Source organism: Odocoileus virginianus, chromosome 11 (assembly GCF_023699985.2).
Source record: "Odocoileus virginianus isolate 20LAN1187 ecotype Illinois chromosome 11, Ovbor_1.2, whole genome shotgun sequence".
NCBI classification, from domain to species: domain Eukaryota; kingdom Metazoa; phylum Chordata; class Mammalia; order Artiodactyla; family Cervidae; genus Odocoileus; species Odocoileus virginianus.
The window spans coordinates 22,028,774-22,049,815 of record NC_069684.1 but is presented as its reverse complement, the minus strand read 5'-3'; the positions used below and the strand labels follow the sequence as shown (position 1 = coordinate 22,049,815).

Sequence of the window (21,042 nt, the reverse complement as noted above, 5' to 3'; positions counted from 1 at the left end):
GATGACCTCTGTTCATGGATCATATTCTGAGAACCCTCTTGTCCAAGCTAACTTTTCCAAATGGGCCACCTGGATCATTAGATGTCATCAGATCCATGCCCTATCTTCAGAAATGGACCAATATTTACTACTAGCCATACGAAAATACCTAGACAAGGAGATGTTGTCGTATTTCTATCAACCACTCAAATGCACCAGGAAATAAAAAAGGAATTCTGCCCATGGCAACCTGTTGCTTTTGATTTGTTATTGCTGTTCAGTCACCAAGTCATGGTCAACTCTTTGTGACCCCACAGCTATAGCACTCCAGGCTTCCCTGTCCTTCACTATCTCCCAGAGTTTGCTCAAATTCATGTCCCTTGAGTCAGTGATTCTATCTAACTATCTCATCCTCGGCTTCACTCTTCTCCTGTTGCCTTCAACCTTTCCCAGCATCAAGGTCTTTTCCAATGAGTTGACTCTTTGCATTAGGTGGCCATAGTATTGAAGGTTCAGCCTCAGTATCAGTCTTTCCAATGAATATTCAGGGTTGATTTCCTTTAAGATTGACTGGTTTGATCTCCTTGCAGTCCAAGGGACTCCCTAGAGTCTTATTCAGCACCATAATTTAAAAGCATCAATTCTTCAGCACTCAGCCTTCTTTATGGTCCAGTTCTCACATTCATACATGACTACTGGAAAACCCAGAGCTAATATTTCAGTTAACGAACTTTGGTTAGTATAATCTTCTATAATGTTGTAAAAAACATAATGAGAAAGATTGAATAATGAGGCCAAGAAAGTTTCCTATGAGAATTCATTGGTTTATTCATTTACACAAACAATTTTTATGGGGCATACATGATGTTCAAAGTACTATTTCTCTGTGAAGTTTACTATAAGGTGTAACTTTTAGAACTCTTATGATCTATTAATTCAACAAATGTTTCTTTGTGTCTAGTATGTGTCAGTAGGGATTAAAGATTAAATGAAATTTTGCTTGCTACATGTCTATTTTAGTACCCTTGTGTAGTGAAACACAGCAGCCTTCAGAGTTCATGATCTAGACTGGGAAGTGGATTGTGGAAGCATAAATAATAACAAAAATAATTGCTCTATGTTACATAATTTGTCAACTATAAGCTACTAATTACTGTAGGAGTGTTAGGGAAAGGAGAGAAGCCTCTTCCAAATTGGATGATCAATCAGATGACTATATTATTTCTCATACAGATTGGGGCACCATTGAAAAAGAAAGGAGGTATGGTTAATAATAATGGTAGGATAAGAGGAACAAATTTTTCTGTAAGTCTAGGTGTCAGAAACTTTTTTCTATAAAGGACAGATAATAAGTAGTTTAGACTACAGTCTCTGGCTCAACGACTCCACACTGTTGTAGTATAGACACAGTCCTAGACTATATGAATGTATGGTTGTATGCCAGTCAAACTCTATTTACAAAAAGAGGCACTGGCTGTCTTGTGCAAGAAGATGTTGTCATCCAGCATCTATTGCTGAATAACATGTTGGTAGCTTGAAATGATAAACCTTTGTGGTTTCAGTTTCTGAGGATTGGGAGTCGGGAATGGCTTAGCTAGGTATTTCTGGTGCTTGGTCTCTCTGGAGGTTGCGGTCACAGTATCACACTGGGTTGCAATCACTGATGCTTGACTGAATCAGTTTCTAAGCTCACTCATGTGGCTGTTGTGAAGAGATGTTCGTTCTTCATCATGTGGTGCTCTCCGTAAGGCTGCTCCACTACCTGGCTTTCATCAGAGCTGGTGAGTAAAAACAACAACAATAAAAACAAAACAAACAAAAAGCCAAGATGGGATCTGCAGTCTTTTTATAGCCTAATCTTGGAAGCACACCCTATTCCTTCTGTCTTTATCCTGTTCTTTAGAAGTGAGTCATGAAGCCTAGTGCACACTCAAGCAGAGGGGGTCATACAAGGTTGTGAATATCAGGAGACAAAAATCGCTGATTCATGATGCCTACTGCACTCCATTATGGTGATTCTCATTAGACAATTTTTTAGAACTTTATGAGAAATGGATTAATCATTAAGACTATTTGAGTTTAGCTCTATCTCATGTTCTGGTGACCTCAAGTAATGAGAATTAGTGGGAATATATAACTGTTGTTCCAGAAGTGGTACAGAAAACAGTACTAAAAGTGGCTCCAGAAATTCTTTTCATGCTCTGTGTTCTCCTCCCCACACCTTCACCTTCCCCAAGCAGAGAAGATCTGATTGGGTCAATGAGTCACAACCCATTATAGAACATCGTTATTCAGTAGCTCTCAATTCACATACTAATTCCTGATCTAATCTGTTACGGCCAATAAAATAAAGCCTATCCAGTCTAAGCAGATGACTTTGCAATGCATTAAAAAATGGTGCACTTTCTCAGAAAAGAGAGCTAAAACTAGCATACATTTAAGACTTCACTGCCTTTCCCAGAAGGGGTCCATGTATATACAGCAATGTATATAGAAAGCCAGTTCACTCAGTGAAAATGCTTTCTGACAGCCAATGCAAAGTCACATGCTAGACATATGTTCTGGAAGATGTTTATTGACCTGTTTCTGTTAATACATCTTTTGGTAAAGAAGTGGCTCTTGCAAACTTATTTACCCAATTAATTCTCAAGATGACAGGTTACTGCCTGACACAGTCAATTTCTTTAGACAATGGAAGAAAAGGGGCAACATTACAAGGGAGACTTGATTTACAGAAATTTATTCTAGAAGCAAATATGCTCAGCAGGGATTGCATACAAAGAGTAAAAATCATTCAATTTGCATTATGTGCACTGTCTCAAGATAGTCATTACTTAATATCTCTTTTCCCATAGTATAATAAAAGTATAATAATATCCCCATGCATGCTAATTAAAGGCACACTCTGCCTTTAATTATGGAGATATAAACAAAGAGGCAAAGATTCCACATGGGCAATTGAGAGAGGGGAAGTGGGGTGGGGCAATGAAGTGACTCCTAAGTGAGAGAAGACAATAGCAACAGATAACCCCAGGCCAAGAGGATTGTTGAAAGACAGAAAAAGGCACAACCCTTTTTTAAAAAGTATATATATTTGTAAGAGGGGAAAGATGTTGCTTCATGAGTATGGTAATAATTCAATCTATTCTTTGGAGGTTGAGGACATCTGGTAAGTCATTGATCTGAAAGTTGCTTGGGGTCTTCTGGGATGTCCCCAGTTTGTCTTATTTTTTAAACTCAACAAACATTCATTTCAATGGAAAAGTACAAGCCTAATACTAGGAAGAATATAATGGGTTCACCTAAAACACAAATGCCTTGGCTGCAGTCATGGATAAAGCAGGGGACCCCCTACTTTGGTGGTCAAAGCTGCTCTTCTTATGGTCATCACCCTGGGTCCCTGACACAATGTCTGGAATGACCAATACCCTTAGTTTTTATTCACGTTTCCCAGTCAGACTTCACTTTTCTAAGTAATTTAGCACATGAAATCTTAACGTTAAAGAAAATGTAAAAGAGAAAAAAGTTACTTTTGACAAAGCCAACTTCTCAGGAGTAAAGATTAAAATTCCACTCAAAACACCAGGAAAGACAAGTTGATGGCAGTGGCTTTTCTCTGGCATAAGTGACTCCCATGGGGCACTTGCTCTGTCAGTAAGGGCTCAATGTTGGGATCAATGGCCTGTCTGTTGTAGTAACTGCATCTAGTGGACATAAGACCTCTTCATGCCAGGAAACATTGCTCTCTCTTCCTTTTCCTCCTTCTCTTTTTTAAAAAATAGTAGTTATGAACAATTTCAACAAATTACAAAGTATCTTGGACAAGAGTTATTATTCAAGTCCATTGCCATTTGACAACACTCTGGTGATGTCCTCACTAATCACTTATATTTAAACTTAAAAATATTCATAGCTTTCTTTTAGTACCTAAAGGGGATGTAGAGTTAGGGTCTATAAGGCATGCAGGAGGAAGCTCCATGGGGCTCTCAGCCCAGAAGACTCAGCATTAAGTTTTGACCCAGCATGGCTGCTCAAAGAGCTCAGGAAGGATCAGGCGGTACTTCCAGGATGCAGGGTTGGTTTCAGGCTTGGTCTATACTCTGAGTTCCTTGAAGGAAGAGAAGTGTGCCTATTTATCTTTGTACTGCCACGGTTGAAAGAAATGACTCTTAAGCCTTGATTTTGTGTAGGCACTACATGTCTGCTAAGTCGCTTCAGTCATTTCTGACTCTGCGATCCCATGGACAGTAGCCAGCCAGACTCCTCTGTCCATGGGATTCTCCAGGCCAGAATACTGAAGAGGGTTGCCGTTTCCTTCTCCAGGGGATCTTCCTGACCTAGGAATCAAATCCAAGTCTCTTATGTCTCCTACGTTGGCAGGTGGATTCTTTACCACTAGGCCACCTGGGAAGCCCCAGGCACTGAGTTATTTTATATTTATTGCATAATTTAATTATCATCCTGAGAGATGAATACTATCCTCATTTTAGAGATGAAACAATCAATCTCTCACAGTTTGCATTATATAATCTTGCATAGAGAATATGATTGGTTCTTAATAATATTGTGCTAAATAAATTTGCTAAAGGTATAAATACACAAACTATGATATAAGGAGATCAAGGACATCCTCTGAAGATCTAATGAGCCCTACAATAACAACTATAGACCAAGGACTATCCTTGGAGGCTATTTATCCATGAGTTTTCCTTTTGTTTGCTATCAAGCTGTCAAAGTACTTTACTAGCAAACTTGATCATAGTAAACTGTAAGACTGCTCAGCTTCTTCTGAGGTGGGATTTTGAGTTTGAGCACACATGAGATACAGAGAGTTGGTAAACCATGAAGGCAGGCTCTGATACAGTGGAACTTCCAAAATCATCGGCTCTCATCCACTCCAGTTATGCCCACCTAAGTCCGTGAGGAATAAAAATGGGGTAAAACAATAAGGAAAGTCATTGACCAGATAAATAGCTTGAGATATTTAGTTTCTTTTATTCTTATTAGAACTGTTTTGCATTGGTCTCAAGAACTTCCATTTTGATTCCCACTTTCAGGCCTAATAAATTTTTCCTTTCTCATTCTGTTCTGAACAAAGTCCTCTTGGCTGGTTGAGTCACTGTGTCTCTAATTCAGAGAGGTGAACAGGTCTGTGTGTGTCTCTGATGATTCACTATTGGCAGTGTAAATCTCTGGGCAGTGAAGAGATCCTGGCGGCCTGAAACGAATAGTGTAAACTCCAGCAGTGCCAGCAAGAGTTAGAGCCAGTCTTCATTTTCGTTGGGTCCAGAAAACAGCCAGTCCTCATTTCACCTGGGACTGTCCTTGTTGAAGACCTCCCTTCCCGAGCAACTACCTTTTCTACGTGGATCAGGAGAGAGAGCTGTGCTGACATTCAAAGGAATGAAATTAAGTGTATGGAACTCTGGGGAGATTTCCCAAAGGCTCAGGGTTTTATTTGCTTCGTTTAAATGTATTCACTAACAGTTGGCTGAACACCTCTTGTTCTCCTTCTATCACCTTAAATAAGTGCATTAAAATCACTGTGCCTCTGAGCAGGTGCTGTACCTGCAGCTTCTCCTACTGTCTCCTGTCCAAGAAAATGGTGTGGATGTTTGAGGTTGTATTAAGAAAGCTCAGAGTTCCTTGAATGCTAAGCCTTATAAATTATGAGTGTGAGTAAGCCCACACTAATCTCCAAGTAACAGAATGCATTACTTTGGTTCAGGTCAGGTCACTTCATCATTTGTGATAGGGATGTATTAAATGCATGCCAAATAGGGCACATTTTTCTATTAGCGAGGCGCTACAGAGCTTTCTTCATTTTCTTATCTATTGCTCTGTTCTCATATCTCATCATTCCTTGAATGCACAAAACTTCTCATCATTTTCCAAACGTGTCAGACTTCTACCCATATTTATGCCTTTGAAGAAGTTGTTCCTTTTTGCTGGAATACTCCTTTGCTCCTTCATCTGGTACACTTCTGTGACTCAGCTCAGTTGTTTCCTCCAATCCTATTCCCTTTCTCTGAGCTTTTATATCACTCTCTAGGCACCTCTATTGTTTTATTTATTACATTGGCATCATAATTTCAAGGCGTTGGGAGCAATGCCTACTGAGACTGCTCAGGGAAAAAGCAGAGAGAGTGAGAACTTGGCAAGTCTAGGACTGGGAGACTTAACTGGGTTGCATGACAGACCCCCATAAGGGTCAGAAGGAAGGCAGAAGGGTGCTTGGTAGATATGAGTGCGTGGATATCAACAACAGGCAGCCCAGTCATGAAGAACACTGCAGTCAAGGATGCTGAGCCTTTCAGGCTCAAACACAAGGGAGGTGTTTGGAGGCCACATGCTCTTAGATCACTCAGATCAATGGTCAGTGGCAACCAAGCTGATTGGAGGAGTTCAAAGACTGTGCTAGGAGGAGAAACTAGATAGTGGACCTGATCAATGTCACAGGGGTAAGAAGCCTAAGACTCACTCTGCCCTGATGGATACTGAGTCTGACAACATGATCAGTTCCCACACTTCACCAAGAAATGCTTCCTGAGACTGCCGGTGGAACTGTTGTCCAGGTAGTTGGCTTGGAAATTAGAGAATGAGACAACAGAAGAGAATGAAAACCTCCAGCTAGGAAGAGTGGGAGGGTCAGGGGATGATTATCACTTTGAAAAATTGGAAAGGTGCTAGTCTTCTAGCAGTAGATCATATGCTCTTGAGAACAGAGTTCACATCTTATTCCTTTTTTATCTCTACTGCCTAACACTGTGCCTGACATGTACCAGGTTCTCAGTAGGTGTTGATTAAAGTAGTGAATTAATGGATAAATGAACAGTCCTCAGCTCCTATAAAATGTATACACACGCACACAATCTATTAGCAGTTGTGTGAGAATACTAAACCAATACATAGTTATATAATCCAGAATTGTTTGAGTATGAGTGCTCTTTCCATGTTCTAATCCCACTGTTTTCCCAAACTAAAAAGTTCAAGAAGTCAAATTTACTTTAAAACAGTGTTGGTGCCTATTTTATAACATTTTTATAAAAATGTTATACTTAAAGAAGAGTTTGTAAGACATATGTACATGATTTTTAAAATAATTACAAAGTTAGCATCCACCACTCAAGTTGAGACATAGATCACTAATGCCTTAGAAAAGTTCTGTTTACCCTTCTGTCTCTAACTTCAGCCCTCCATTCCCTGATATCCTAATGTTTGTGATAATAATTTATTTACTTTTAGTTAGGGGCTTCCCAGGTGGTGCTAGTGGTAAAGAACCTGCCTGCCTATGCAGGAGCTGTAGGAGACACGGGTTCGATCCCTAGGTCAGGAAGATGCCCTGGAGGAGGGCATGGCAATCTACTCTAGTATTCTTGCCTGGAGAATTCCATGGCCAGAGAAGCCTGGTGGGCTACAGTCCATAGGGTCACAAAGAGTCAGACATGACTGAAATTACTTAGCACGCACACGTAGTATCACATTCATATATTCCTAAAATATTTATTTAATTTGCCTAGTTTTGAATTTTATTTAAATAGAAGCTTCCTGCATACATTTGTGTCTGGCTTCTTCTGCTAAACCTTATTACTATATTCATTAATCCGTGTTAATTTGTGTTGAGATTTTATTTTTAACCTTTTTGTTGCTGAGATGACTGGAGAATATGCCTGCCTTCTACCCTTTGGGTAAATGTCTGAATGAGCTACAATGTGCACCCATGACCCTCTTTCAGGAAAGGCAAACTGAAAAATATTGAGGGTAATTTGTTTTCCTTTCTTTGCTAAATGATTTACCATAGCAGCCATTTTAAATTTACAATATTATTGGATTAAAATTAAAGCTTAGTGTTTTGGAAATTTCTATCAATACAGTTATACCTAAATTAATTTCACATGGAGAACAAAAGTAAATGCATTTGAGGGTTGGAGAAAAGAAGAATGTACAATTATAATAAGGATTAGGGAGGATGCTGGAAGCTTTATGTCCAGACAATAGAAGGTGATGAGAAATCTCACTACATTTCTGGGCCAGGTGTGTGTCTTATTCTTCCTCGGAGAATAAAATGCTGTTTTTTGTTTTTTTTTTTTTTCAGTGAAGTTAGATATATGGGTGGCCTCAGATCACACATTTTTTTCCTCTTTTGTCTGAAGAGCTTCCTGTATTTCTTCCTATTTCTTTAATGATTCGAGCCAATACATCCAGACCCATGCTACTGGGAACCAAGAGAAAAAAAAAAAATTGGCACTACTTTCTGAAGGATATAGATACAAGGAAGTTGAATTTTCCTGTTAATTCTTCAGCTAACTTCAGCTGTATGGATTTGCTATGACTTTGTCTATATGTGTTCTCGGTTTGGCATCAAACCCGATTTGTACCAAATACCCAGTTGTTCTGATTACAGTTATTAGGATTAAGTCAGCAATTTGTTTTCCATAAATTGCACTGAAAAAATGCAACTGCTAGATGAGAAGAGAGGTGGATAGCACAGCAAAGATTTTTAAGTCTAATCCTTTGAGAGAAGCTTAGTGGACTGCCCAAAGGACAGGGACTAGATGCTGGTCCAGAATTCTTTCTCCAACCTCCAGTTATGATTTAATTTGGTTAGGGTATGTAAACAGAATTTTATTTTGATGTTATTCTTTTCAACAGAATCTAGACAGATGACATTTTCATTACTTTAAATAGCCAGTTTCATCCTTCCTTGTAGGGAAAAATTATGAGGAAGATACTCTTGGAAGCTAGAGCATGTCATTTTGAAATTTAATTCATCTGGGGGAGAACTCCTAGAGATGGTGAAGAGGGATTAAAATCTAGGGTGCAATAGGAGGACTAGCTTTAGGCCAGAGCCTGAGATTCACTCACCTAACAGTAGGAAGAGGAGACATCGTGTCCAATGGACAGGTAGGTTAAATGGCAGGAGCTAGTCTGAATGGTCTTCTCCATTCTGCGTCCCCACGAAGGAAGCATTAAGGTAATCAACTGAGAGTGAAGATTTGAAGAGGAAGGTATTGAAGGTTTGAAAGGAGAAAATAAGTTGTGAAATAATTACTAGGTGAACAGGACAGTGAATGAACCAGGAAAATGTGTTAGGATCTGGACAGCAGAGCCCAGGTGAGGTTAAAAGCCATGCATTTAAATCGAAACCAGAAGCATATTTGAGTGTTTTTCTTTGATGATCTTAAGCTACATGGATGCAAACAGCACCTGCAACAAGATTGATTTCACTAGGTTTGGTGTTTTGCTGAGGAAGTGCAGTGAAATAAGAGAAAGTCAAGGCAGAGGCGTTGAGAAGGTATGCAAGGGAGCAGTCTAATGATGAAAAATGGTGATGTCTGTGTCTCAGAAGTCTTTGTTTCCTATGGTAACATTTGCCAAATTCAGAACTATCTTCAGACTGGGACATAGTGGGCACTTGGTACGTACTTGCTGAAGTATGACTTTCAATTAATGAAATCATTAGTAATCATAAGTTTGTACTACCATGCTAAGTGCTCTGGGGACTACATAGAGAAATATGCCATGATTTCCACCTTAAAGGGATTTATACCCTAGTCAAAAAATTGAACATAATGTACAAAATGTAATAAAATATGGAATGAAAACTTTTATAAGTGTTTATCTGTTTTATAATATTATTACTTGATCACTACTGGATATTTTTTGAATAAATGCTATCTCTTGAGTGTATTCAAGCACAGATTGATCTCTAATTGATAAATGCAAGGAACGTAGAAGAAGATACAATGAGTCTGTGTAGGCTGATTTTTCAAATTTCTTTTAAAAACATAATCTTGTATTTGCTTTTCATTTAGTGTATCATATGGAATTGAAACTCTCAGTGTTGAATAAGGATTTTCAGGCTCCTATTTTTAAATAACTTGCATGCAGATAAAATTCAATTTTTCTTTCTGGTTCTGCTCTTCACAACATGTATTACATTTGACATATCTTTTATGTTAAACGCTGAATATGGAATTTTAGGCTGCAGTTACGATTTATGCTTCCCATAAAACTTAAGACCTTCACCAACAATGGAAAAGCAATCAAGAAATGGTGTAAACAGGCCAACTTGACCCCTATCTGTTGTGGTTTATAGTATATTCCCAGTGAGAGACATTTACTCCAATAACTCCCTCTGATATTAATGGAAGGTTATACACAGTCAGAGTCAGCCTCCTTTTGAGTAGATGAATATAGGTAGACACACAAATGGAATGAATTCAGAGTTTCTAGTAGGCCCTTGGCCCATTAGAAAGTGGTTCCTCCCACCAGCTGATAATGCCCCAAATTTCATAAATAGAACATTATTTACAAGATTTCAATCAAATAAGAATTTGTTCCCTATTGAAAGGAAATGTAACCTTATTTATCACTTAATGACAGATCAACATGTTAAACAATAGAGTATCCAAGTGTGTAATCACAGGGATGATGGATAATATATATACCTCCTTGAAAGTCCAGACATGCAGGTAGACATTGGGCAACTGGTACCAAATGAGACTGTTAGAACCTCAGGTATCAAGATGGAATTTAGAATTTCAGTCCCTGAAAGAGATCTGTGTAGGATTTAGACTCAGGTTGGGATCCAATTCTGTGTGAGCTTAAGCTACTCAGCAGGTAATAAGGAAATGAACCCAGGGAGAGTGTCGTAAGTACAAGTTCAGTGATTAGGAGTGGCAGACACTGGGTCCTATGATAAAGACTTTCATTCACACGCTCATTTTCATTCATGTATTCCTTAATGAGCAAGTACTTACTGAACATCTACTGTGTGCCAAGCACTGGTGACGACACTGGGTATGTAAAGGTAATAATTACCATGCAATATGATAGATATTGTGACAGAGTGTGTCAGTTAATATTCTAGAAGTACTTGGGTGAATCATGCAAAGAAGACTGGGGAGAAAGGGAAAGAAAGCTTCATGGAAAATGTAAGATACATTTTTGAACATTATTGAAGGTCAAATATATGCCAACCAAGGTACTAGGCACTCAAAGGACAAAGTTAAATGGGAGATAAGTCCTGCCTTCAAAGACTTACAGTGTAACGTGATCAGTACTTAATTAGCACCAGTGGGAGTGTTTGCATCAGCCAGGAATGTGTCTTAGAGGAAACTTCCCTATGTGGTGAACTTTGAGTGATAAGAAAAAGTTATTTAGGTAAAGGTTATTAGTACACGCATTAATGTATTTACATCCATTGATCTTTACCTAGCTAAATATATTTCATATATTTGTGTCAAATAAATGTTTGTTTTTATAAGTAAATATATTCTAGGTAAAGTGAGAAGTTTGTCAAAAGCACATGAATGTGAAATTGCAATCAAGGAATATCAAGCTGGAGCAAAAAATATATTGGGGGCATAAAGCTGTTGATGCCAGAGAATTAGGCAAGGAGCAGATAATGAAGAGCCGTGTGTGCTAAGCTTTGGGGGGATCATTGAAGATTATTTAAGTAGATTATGTGACAAGATTAGCATTTTGTAGAAATAATGCTATTAGCTATTTTGTAGAAATAAGGAGAATGGATTGGGGGGCAGATACTGTAAAGATTATTTTGGTAGTACTCATAGGAAATGACAAAGGCTTAACCTAAGAGAAGGCAATGACAGTAAAAGCTGAGAGAAAATGATGCCATGTATGAGGGCATTAGGGCTTCCCTGTGGCTCAGCAGTAAAGAATCAACCTGCACTGTAGAAGATGTGGGTTCCTGTCCCTAGGTTGGGAAGATTCCCTGGAAAAGAAATGTCAATCCATTCTAGTGTTCTTGCCTGGGAAATCCCATGGACAGAGGAGCCTGTCAGGATATAATCCATGAGGTTGCAAAGGAGTCGGGCGCAACTCAGAGACTAAACAGCAACAACAGTGAGGGGCATTAATGTCTGTATGGGCTTTGGGAAATGATGAAAAATGAAGAGGAGCTTAGGGATGGGATGACTCATGTGTTTATAGCAGAGACAAATAAGTGGTGGGCAATTTCACCATAGTGAAGAATTGATGAGAAATAGCTGGTTAGAGATTAAAAGTGGAGGTAAGAGATAAATTCAACTTGGACTAACTGAATTTGAAACATTCAGAAATATACCCAGGTGAAAATGTCCAGTAGAAAATTGGCTATGCAGTTTGAAACTTAGAGAATAGCCTGTGAGTCATAGGTATTGCTTTAACAGTCATCAACAAATTGGTGACAGCTGATGCCATAGATTTTTGATGAATTCATCCATGAAAAGTCTGTAGACTATAAACGCCAGACAGTTAAATGATGAGAAGTTGGAAGAAAAAGCCTTTGATGAAACTGGGGGGAAAAAACAGGCAAAGGGAATCCAGGAGGGTATGTTGTCACAGACATGTAGGAGGAGATAATTTCTTAAAGGATTGCAAAGTTGATAACAGAATATGATATGTCCATGCAATGGAACATTATTCAATCATAAAAAGGAGTGAAGTATTGGTATACATGCCACGGCACAAATGAAACTTGGATTATTATATTAAATGAAAGAAGTTAGTCACGAAAGATCACATATTCTATGATTCCATCTATACAAAAGGTCCAGAATAGACCAGTCTATAGAGACAGAAAGCAGAATAGTGGTTGCTTAGAGTTGGGGAAGATGGGGGAAATAGGGAGATGGTAGCTAAGCAATACAAGGTTTCTCTTCATGATAATGAAAATTTTCTAAAACTGCACATATTTGTGAGTATACTCAAAACATTGAAATTCCCCTTCAAATGAATAAATTGTATATTATGTAAATTTTATTGCAATAAATCTGTTTAAAAGAAAAAAATATGGAGTAAAATCATCAAGTGTAGCATGGAGGTCTAACAAAATAAGTATAGAAAAATCTCAATTGAATTTGAGACTGCAGAGAGATCATTGGCAAATTTAATCCTATGGGGGTGTAAAGTACAGATGACTGTGGTAGAAGAGTGAATAGGAGGTAAAAGTGATGATCTTTTTGAAGAACCTTGACTGAGATGGGAAAAGAGAGTTGAATGCTAAGAGTAATGAAAATATTTCTCTAAAAGTGGAGGAGAGCTAGGAGAACATGAATGTTTCAATATACAGGAGTGGGGGGGGTGATTAACGAAAGGAATTATGAATAGGTAGAAAGTGATAGGATCTGTTGCCCAGGTAGAGGAGAAGTTCTCTGTAACTGAGAAGGAGGAAATTCAATCAAGTGTTGCCATGCAGGTTCTATATTTCCATTAAGTTGGGAAACAAATCTTTTATGGTTGAGTGGCATTTATCTTGGTTGATGATTTAAGTGGGAAATAAGGATTTTCAGTAGTGAAGGAAATGGAGGAAGGAGCTTACTGAGACATGTTGGATTGCTAGGCAGCAGTGAACATTCCACTGAGGCTGAAGACCAGAATTAGTAGCATATGTGTGTTTTATTATAATCAGCTCTCAGGAACCTGGAGAGAAGAACAAATGCTGAAACTGATTCAACTTTGAACATTTATAGAGCACTGCATGCAAAGAGAAGCAGAGAATAAAATTTCAAGATAAATGACTGATAAACATGATGGGTCGGGAGAAAGAAAGTGAAGTCCATGGATACTGGTAGTGGTCTAGTGGTCTAAAAGGGTTGTTCAAGCATTATTTTAGTAATGGAACTATTCTGTTTAGTGAAATAAATTAAAAAAATTAAAAATTCAATTTTTAAATGAAATCAATTAAAAAAACACAACCCCCCAAAGTACACACAGAGCTTTCTTATTAGTGACCTGGAGACACACCTCTCAGCATGTCCTTCCCTTCTTCAGCAGTCCCTGAGTCGCTTCTTGGGGGCCTATGGCTCTTAGAACAGAGTTTGAAAACCACTGGTCTATGGAGGACTTAATGAAGTAGAACATGGAAAGCAAGATATATGAGATTAATGACATTAACAATAACAGCAATAACCACTAACAAGATGAAGATGGAAGAGGTGGAGAAGAAGGAGGAAATAATAGAGAAAAGGAAGAAGAAAAAAAGCACTTAATGAGCACTTTTCACCAGGCTCTAGTCTAAGTGCTTTATATCTAATCTTCACAATAACTGAATGAATGAAGAAAGACTATTATCTCTGTTTTTATAGATGAGGACATTGAAGCATAGGAAGGTAATCACTTGCTGAGGGGTAATTGGCTTAGCAGCAGCTAGAGCACTTCATGAGAGTGGCTTAATGCTTACCTCTGAGATGAATGATTTGCTGGTAAATTCTTCTACCTTGACTCTAGATGGAACTCAGTCTGAGAATCAAGTGACATCAGAAAAAAAGTGAAGTCAATGGATACTGATAAATCAATAGAGACGATAAGGGATGTAGAAGTTTGGGAATAAATTAGACCTGATAGGATCAATAGGACTTAGTAAATGATGTGGGATGAAAGGAGGGCAAGGAATCAAGAATTATTCCAATAATTCAAGTTCTGGAGAAATGTTGCATTTTTTAAAAATTTAGAAATTGATGAGGAATTTGGTTTCAGGGGACAGGGAAATGTTAGGTATTATAAAGCACATAATATATCCAAAAAGCCATTATACTTAATATACATTATTATTTTTAATATAAGAAAATATTACTATCCATATTTGATAGAGGAAGAAGTTGAACTTTTCAGAGATTTATTTCCCCAAAGTGACACAGTCAGTAGATGATGGTGTCAGACTTTGGATCCAGATGATTTTATTTCTAGGTACATTCATTTTGGGGATTGACAGGGGAGTGATATTCAATAGGTACCTAAGGCTAGATGGTTGTAATCTGGAAAGAGAGACATTTGGGAGACAGAAATTTCATATAGATCCTCTTGGAATTGGTAGGTGTAGTTAAAATTTCCATGGGCAGAGAATATACATAGCAGAGCAAAGAACTGAGGACTAAATTTTGAGGGACTGCTCACATGTCAGAAGAGAGGAGGGAAAATATGAGGGAAAATATGAAAATAGAAAATGATTCAAGAAGTAGAACAATAGCTCCTATAGCATTATCTTTCATGTTTTTACTCTGACTCCGAGTTAGAAAAAACATTTTGTCTGGCAACCCAATATGTATATATGTTTATGTTTATGTATATGTGTAAACCCAAAGTTTCCAAATGCGATAGTTACTGTTAACAGTGCTGATATTTCCCATTCTATTCTTCTTTTTTTTAATAAAAAAAATACTTGTTGATTAGAAACACACTAAATTTGTTTCATAACTTAATAGTGGTCCACAATCCAGTGTTTGAAAATACTGCCCTATAGCTACCCTCAAACATTCGGGATACCACGATGACATGTGGGCACTGGGAATTCTCAAGTTTGGCTAGTTATCTTGGAATAATAGCAAATATTAATGACTCTTAATGACCACTTTCAGTAATTTATCATGGGGGATTGTGACAATTGCCCCATCTCTAAGGCCCGTTCTCTTTCTGTTTCCCTGTCCCAGTGTTTGTTTTCCCCTCCTTTAATTTCCTGTTTTCCACTCAACTTTCCTTGGTCCCTTCAGTTTGGAAATTAATTCTTCCTGGGTTTGTTCTTTTTTTTTTATTGTTGTTTTTTCTAAATGAATTAAAATAATTTTAAGGCTGACCTTTCCATGTCATTTTCAATTGTCCCTTGTGGCCCTTTTATGCTTAAGGATACTGTACCACAGTAGGAGAATGAACATTTTATTGTGTGGTACATAGTTTTCATTATATAATAATTTAATTATATGACAAATGAGGTTGCAAAACTAATGTTACTCACAGCACCTCGTGCAGTGCTGCCAAATGCCCTGAGCTAACCTGACATTACCAGGAATGAATCTTGGAGACCCAGAATTCACAGATCCAGAAATGCCAAGTGAAGTTTGTCATCAATTCTGAAGCCAGGGAATCAGAGTAAATAACACGAAACAACTTTGTCTCAATATTCTTTCTTCCTCTGTGGTACCCATATAAAAAGATTTCTTGTTGATGCACTCTGCTGTTGAGACTATGAGAGGGACTCTGACAACAAACAAACAAATTGTAAAGTGTGACAATTTTATAAATTAATGGAGAATTTCTTTGAGGGCTATCACAGTTTGGAGAGGTAACTGTAGAATTTTTAAGAGGTACTGATTTTGCTTATTTCTTTGTTTCCATATTTTGTCAGGGAAACCAAGGCTTGGGGTCCTAAGCGGCTTAAACTAAGGAGCTACGAGCTACTCGTAGCTACCAGCTACGAGTTTAGACAACCTGAACTTAGAATTTAAGACTGGCAACCGGTTAGACTCTAAATTTAAATAGCTAGCAAATCTCTCCAAACAAATACTTTCTCAGAAAGGTTGGCTCTCTACTTGTTAGTTACTTGGAGTAGCCAATTAGATGAAAGGTCAAATGGGGAATATTGGGCAAACAAATTAGATTTTGTTAGCATGGACTGCAGATGGGAAAGTTGGTAGAATCTGTAGGCTAATTTCAACTTCTGACCTGAACTTAAATATTTGGGATCACTAATCCACAATTTTTTCATCATGAAGATTTTATAGACTATGGCCTTGCAAGTTTTGTAGTACATCAGAATCATCAGGTTTTTAAAAATTCTCATGCCTATACTCTAACCGAATATATTTTAAAATAAATCTTAGAGGTGATAGTAGTGCATAGAAAAGTTTGAAAATTCTCAGTGACTCATTTTGGGCACATAAAGATCTAGATTCACTTATTTGTAAAATAAGTCAGTACTGAGTGTATTCAATGAGAACCTCTGTTCTTCATGGGAGAAAAAAGAAGTAAGACACACAGTTGATGAACTCACAATGTGGTAGGGAGGTAAGTGCAAATATAAACATGAAGGGAGGTAAAACGTGGTTACAGGTTAAAATAAGGTAAGGGTAGTCCAACAGGAGTGAAGAGGTGAGGATTAGGCTCTGGTGGTTCAGTGGTAAAGAATCCGCCTGCCAGTGCAGGAGACACAGTTTCAGTCCCTGGGTCAGGAAGATCCCCTGGAGAGGGAAATGGCAACCCACTCCAGTCTTTTTGCCTGGGAAATCCCATGGACAGAGGAGCCTGACTGGCTACCTTCCATGGGGTCACAGAGTCAGACACGACTTAGCAACTTAGAAAAAAAGCAACAAAGCGATGAGGTTTTATTGTAGATATAGTATAACAGGAGTGAAGAGGAGGGAATTAGGTCATACTTCTAAAGGAGGGCAAAAATTCATCTGGATGTTGATGGATTGATAAGGCTTGGGAGGTGAAGGTTTGGGATTTCTGGCAATGGACACAGCATAAGTGAAAGTTTTTAGATAATTTCCAGGTATATTTAGGGAGTAGACAGCAATGTCATTCAACTGGATCAGGGTACTTGCAGAAAGATAGAGGCCAAAAGCAAGAGCATAAAATATCTTCAACACAAAACTAAGGGTTTTGAAACTAGTTACTGGAAAATGAAGACCCATATTTGGTTTTCTGAGCAGAGACGGATATGATATGAGCAGCAGGGTGTAGGATGGTTTGGTAGGGAGACAACCTGGATCTAAACAGATAGGTTGCAAGACTCGTACATTGCTTCAGGCCAAAGCTTCCCCATGACTTGCTCAAAATCTCTCCTCTATACACATGTACATAACACCATTTTTTACTTGCTCCTTCCGTGATTTTTGATTTGCTGAATCAATGACAGAGTCCTCCAAGTCAAGTACCTGAATCTGAACCAGTGGAAAGTGGTACCATAGTTTGTTTATATGTCGCATGAATTATAATAAAAATAAGAGACTCTTGGGGTTTTAACAGAAATTGTACTGGATGAGAAAACCTGAAGATATGTTCCAAATCATAGTGACAGCATTGCATTCTTTTGAAAGAATTTCATGACTTTCTCTTGATACTTTGAAGATGGGAGAGCATGAGATCTAATTCGAACTGGTTTTAATTGCTTTTTTTATGCAAGGGTAGAAAAGAATGGTCTAATGTACAACGGTGATTTAATGGCAGGTGGCCTTCCCTATTATGAACATCTTTATTTTCTCTTTCTCTGCCTACTCTTTTGCTTCTTTTCTTATTTTATATTCTGACCCTAACTTCTTTTACTCTTTCTCATTTTTCTTTCTTTCCTTATGGCCAGCAACCTCTTCTTTTGGTCTGCCCCAAAGGGTCATCATGACCCTTTTCCTTGGGAGAAGAGGGGATGGATGTTATTTGTTAATCATTGTCTAGGGTGGAGACCTTTTCTCTTAGTTAAATTATCTCAGTGTCATCCTGAGTGCCTTGCACAGTGCTAGGAAATGTTAAGTTCACAAAAAATGATTTTTGAAAGAAAATGCAACATACGACCTCAGACATGTTTTTGTCCTTAATGACGAAGGTTGACCCTACTTGAGTTTTTCAGGACCTCTGTGATTTCAACTATACTATTCTATTGTTTTATAAAGTATACTTATACTGTAAAACCACATCTTGATTTTTGGTTTAAAGTATGCTCACCCTACCCATGAAAAGTACACATTAATCTGTACCCCAAACATAATCCATATTAAAAAGAGAACATTCTTTGGGTATTTTACATGCTCCTCTTGGAAAAGACCAAAATGAAAAAAAAATATAAATAAATGAAAGAAAGAAAAAAAATTGAGTGGCAAGAAGGAGGAGGTGGTGGGTAGAAATTTGGCGGGTTTTGTTTAGCTCCGGTAGAAAGCTCTCTGGAACAATTTAGCCAGCATTTTCATTGGCAGGCCTTAGTAGAACCATTAGAGCTATTAAACGAATGTATTGTTTTGAGTTTTCTTTGGCCCAACCTCCCCTATTATTTAGGGAAACGGAATTGCACATTTGCAGAGAAGAGAGGAGACTGAATGCCAGCTAACTTGAACCTTCCTTCGTGGCGTGCTGTGGATGAGCAGCCTGTAGAGCTAAGGATTGCTGAGAATTCCTAGCCCCGACAGATTCCCATGTGCCAAGTGCAATACTGAATCTGATCAGGATTCTTGGATATTTTTTTCACTTTCTGGTTAAAAAGTAATCAGAGCTTTGTGAAAGTTCGTCTAATAAATTATACAGGGGCCTTTTTCTATCTGGCAAGGAATCCCTTTTAGAATGTCTCTTCAGGAGCAGAGGGCCCTGATCTGGAACACCCAATCTCTCTAGCCTAAAAATAAACTTGGGTTTTAAGAAATCGCATGTATGTGTGCACTTGCGCCTCTGTGTGTGTGTGTGTGTGTGTGTGTGTGTGAGGGGAGACAAATGGAGAATGCTGGATGTAGAAAATACTTTGTTAATAGATCTTGGAGTTGGAAATGCTGACTTTTTTCTTTTTAAATAAAGGATGAGGCTTAACAGATGACCCATCCATCCTTCTCAGCTTGTCAAGAGTGTCTTCAGGATGTATGCCAAGTGAAAAAAACTAGGATGAACCCAGCTGGTCCTTACTCTTTTATGTTTTTCTTTTCTCTGTTAGTCTGTTAGTTGTTGGTCGACCCTTTTCCTGGTTCCAAGCACTGGACCCAGAGTTAGAATAATAGAGATTAAGTAGCCCACACTCTGCCTAGGAAAGCTCTTACACAGGCAAGTGTTGCCTCACCTTATCTTCATTTGCAAAGCTTGATGCACTAGCCTCTGGGTGCTGGCCTTTTAATTGTGAAGCGGCTTTTTTTTTTCTAGCATATAAAATGGTGGTATAGTATAGGGTGAATAGTCTAACAAGGTCTAATTTGTCCTTCTTATTTAGAAATTGTTTCTCCTCTAGAATAATACATTCTCCTTGTAAATTTTCAAACAGTAAAGAAATGGTTATAAGTTCTGTCTTTGTTCTACTTTCCCCGTCTATGTCTTTCCATCTTTCCAGAACTTTTGAAAGCACACCTAATTCTGAATTTAGGTCACTTTGCAAAAGTGTGTTCCATTGGTTTTTAAATAAGTATCATTTGAAAAACAATAAAAAGTGTGCCATTTTCACATATGATTGAGGAAGGCTAAGTTAAATCAATCGCTTTTCTATAGCCTCTATGTTTTGCTTGTACTTTACATACATTATTTCATTTAACCTGCATAGTCAGTCTTAAGAGTCAATCTTGTTTGTATCCCCAGGCTATTATTATTCTAGCTTTCTAGGTTATTTTTAAGTTCATTTTTTAAATAATCACAATCATTTTTTTCAATAATCACAATCATTTTTTCAAATTATGAAACCAAGTCTTAGTGAGATTATATAATACTCCAAAACATTTGACAAGAAGATGGCAAAGCCCCAATTAACCCAGGTCATCTTAATTCAGAGCCGCAATCTTTATTTATTTATGCTGTCTTCTAGGAATTTAAACAGCTTTTAGTTTTATTCAGTACAGAGTTCTCAGAACATCTAATAATTTGCATTTAGAAAAAAGAGGACAGTGTACTCCTTTCCTTTCTTTTTTTTTCACTGTGGTATTCCTTCTGTGAAACACATTTAAGGAGCCATTATTTCTCACAGAACAGAATCTAGTCTGAATCAGTTTCCTTGATGATGAAATGTGACCACTGATCTTAAGAGCTTCTTGGTGACAGTGGTGTTACTGAGACCCATGCCAGTCTTTTCATGAACACTGAGATAAGTCAAGGAGGTTTAAGTTAGTGTCTACAATTTTATCAGCTTCCCAGATAGTGCTAATGGTTAAGAACCTGCATGCCAATGCAGGAGATGTAAAAGATGTGGGTTTGATCCCTGGGTTGAGAAGATCCCCTGGAAGGAGGATGGCAACCCACTCCAGTATTCCTGCCTGGAGAATCCCATGGACAGAGGAGTCTGGCAGGCTGCAGTCCATAGGGTTGCACAGAGTTGGACATGACTGAAGCGACTTAGCACACACGCACGTACAATTTTACAGCAAAGTCTGTTCAAATGTCCACATTACTCACAGAATTGCCCCTTAACTTTAACCAGATTGCAACTTGCCTCTATCACTAAACTTATCATGAGAAGGAAAGATGTGATGCTCCCAGAATTTCCTTTTCATTCCATGCCCCAGTGAAAGATAATTGCTCCACTTTTCTGGGCAGTGCCCAAGGCACACTTACCTTTACAGAAATTCGTCTGAATGAAATGAGAAAATCTGTTGCCCAAAAGAGTAAAGGGCT

At 38.1% G+C, this 21,042-nt stretch overlaps 1 protein-coding gene and 1 long non-coding RNA gene across 2 annotated transcripts in view; one reads left to right on the top strand and one right to left on the bottom strand.

Moving 5' to 3' along the window:
- PAPPA2 (pappalysin 2) overlaps positions 1-21,042 on the top strand; it is a 289,437-nt gene that overhangs the window by 61,770 nt on the left and 206,625 nt on the right. The window lies entirely within an intron of this gene.
- LOC110128775 (uncharacterized) lies at positions 1,408-14,225 on the bottom strand. Its single transcript, XR_002311274.2, has 2 exons — positions 14,168-14,225; positions 1,408-1,757 (listed from the first exon to the last, which is right to left on the bottom strand). It is a non-coding gene; the product is annotated as an uncharacterized lncRNA (long non-coding RNA).